General features: G+C 35.7%; 1 pseudogene; it reads right to left on the bottom strand.

The window, feature by feature from the left end:
• Positions 1 to 222: 222 nt before the first annotated feature.
• LOC149246444 (xyloglucan endotransglucosylase protein 2-like) lies at positions 223 to 1,421 on the bottom strand (annotated as a pseudogene).
• Between the last annotated feature and the right edge of the window lie 1,451 nt (positions 1,422 to 2,872).

Genomic DNA, 2,872 nt, shown 5'->3' with positions numbered 1-2,872 from the left:
GCATTACAGGTAATCAAAAGATATCTGCCAATGTAATTATAAAGCAAAAGTTATATACCATGGGAAATTTGAACGCCTGTAACCAACGAAGTTATGATATCAAAATGCCAGAAATAGCAAAAATCGCTACTCCAAAACATTCATAATTCCCAGGAATAATAAGGTGGAACAGACCACCCATGGCCAGCATTATTATAAATAGTAATGGGTGACTACATATTATCAATTATCACGATCGCGAACACATTCAGGAGGCATTTTCTTATTTCTCTGTGCGTCAGTGCAGTAATTGTAGATGGTGTAGTCCTTTCTCACCCATTTCAATTGCCCCCATTGCCGCCAGTCCAGGTCTTTGAAATCTTCTTGATTCCACCACCGCCACGCCTGAGTGGCGCAGGCCGATTGCGGAGAAGAAACCTCGCAGGCATCCCCATGAAATTCCCTGAAGGAGGCAATGAAGGGCGCCTTGGTGCAGTCGGTTTTCTCCAGGCCCCCTCGGGTGGCCCACTTATCCCCATTCCACAGGCTCGAATGGACCTTTATCGGCTGGTTCAATGGGTACCCCAAGCCCAGGCCCTGGCAGTTCTTGAACACGCGGATAGGTATCTCGTCTACAAAAATTCTGCGCAGAAAAAACAGACCATGCCAAACCATATTCAGCTAAGAGCCAGGTTCTTTCTAAAATTGCATAATACATTTTGCCCTGTTTCTGGTTTAAACAAGAAATAATGAGGATGTCACGGGTTCGAATCTTGGGGCTTACACAATTTGGTACTTGTTCTAGAGCACAGAGTAGGAATGGTAATCCTTGGTTGGGTCGAACCAGAGGTATATGCGATGCTCTCTGAAACCCTTCCCGCCTGTAAATACATTGGTCTGAAGAATGTAGGGTTTCCCGGACTTGTTGCCCAAGAATTCGAAGTCTATTTCATCGTGCTCAGCGGTCTGAGCAGAAAGCTGCCCACACCAAAACAAATATAGATACATAAGCAGGCAGAAGTAGACTCAGCCAAACACAAAAGCTCAGATATTATTATCAAGTATTCACATAAAAGGCGGTGACAGTGCCAGCGGAATCACCCTGAACCAGCTTTATCTGCTTGCTGAAGTGCCCAAATAAATATGCTCCTTTGGATTCGAACCCAACACCTGTTAATCTCATATTTCATGTAACTTTGTTATTCCAGAGACTGATAAAGATAAATGACGCAGAAAGAAATAGAATGGGTAATAACTTACCATGCTGTTTGTTGAGAAGAAGATTAGTCTGTCGCTCACCATCAAATTGTTTGATGTGGTCCACACCCCAGCTAGCTATGAATTGTTGTGGGCAGAGTCACTGGCTTTTTAGGGGTGGCAGCCATGGCTCCACGAGCCAGTAGGAGAATGAAAAAGAGACCAAAAAACTGGATGGCCTCCATCAGTTCAAACAATATTGATGATACGCAAAAATGAAGCTATGTTCAGCAGATACTGATGGCACCCAAAAATAAAGCTATGTGCAGAGCATGGACTGGTAGAGTGCACACCCCAACACGCAATGGGGAATGCATGGTGAAGAATGAGCTTTTATAGCAGCAAGAGGGGGAAATACGCAGTGGGGAATGCATGGTGAAGAATGAGCTTTTATAGCAGCAAGAGGGAGAAATAGGGGTGGGTGACAAGTGTGGTTTCAAATTTTTAAGTTATTTTTTTAATTACATTTACATTGCTGAATTTAGGTTTGTGTGATTTATATTAAAAAAAATTGAGAATAGTTTTTGACGAAAATCACGTCACTATTCATTTGTGGACGAGTTTCAAACCAACCAGTGTGGTTTATCGTCAAGACAAGTTGAAGAACCAGATCATAATTGCATTCAAATTCATAACATCCATCATGACCATAAATCCTTTTTTTTTTTTTTAAAAGTCACATTCATAATATCATGGCCATGAATCCTTCTTCTCTACATTTACTCATTTATTAAAAAAATAAAATTCACATTCATAACATCAATCATGGTCATGAATCCTTCTTATCTTCATTTATTAAAAATCAATCATGGCTGTGAATCATTTTCTTTTCATTCTTTAAAAAAATAGAAAGGAAGAAAAGCACATCTCAGTCTCATCTTTCTAGATCTACTTGTGAACCATAGTGACTGACATTCAATAATTCACAACCAGTAACCTTTGTGGGGATGGCATTCAATAATTATTAACCATTCAATAGTAAAGATAGGCATAGTCAAATCACATTTTTTAAGATATTATTTTGGTTAATTTAACCAAAATCTGGTACAATTTTTTAAAAGATTGAATTTAAGTTGCTTAATCTGTAGAATTAGAGTGTACTACCATTTTTAAGTGTTGAATTCATTTATGCATTCTAAAGCTTATTTTAAATAACAAAAAAACGCATTTTAACATCAAATTGTATTAGTAGATTCCATTGAAAAAGATTATTTGGTAAAGTTAAATTGAAAAAAATTATTTCATCTATAAATAAATTTGAGTGGAAATTTATTGTAAACATGATAAATGATAATGGTGTAAATAAGAAACAATGATGATAATATTGAGTCAATCACAAAACATTAAATATTATATGATAATATTATTAATTATTAAATTTAAATTAACGTAATATTTAACAAAAATTATTATTTATTATAATATAATTTTAAATATTAATTATATTAATAAATATGGTTAATATATTTCTATTAATCAATCTAATTAAATTATAAGAAAACTAACAAATATATGAGAATACAATTCATATGGTCTAAGAAGTACTGCAAAATCATATGTTTCAATTATGGAATAATTATGGAATATGTGTAGGAGGATGAGAACAACCAACCACTTCATATTAACCATTATAATT

Source organism: Pinus tabuliformis, chromosome 7, assembly GCF_031772625.1.
Source record: "Pinus tabuliformis cultivar Carrire ecotype Pingquan chromosome 7, CPIR1, whole genome shotgun sequence".
Taxonomy (NCBI): Eukaryota; Viridiplantae; Streptophyta; class Pinopsida; order Pinales; family Pinaceae; genus Pinus; species Pinus tabuliformis.
The sequence above is the reverse complement of the archived record's forward strand: the minus strand, read 5'-3'. Positions and strand labels throughout refer to the sequence as shown.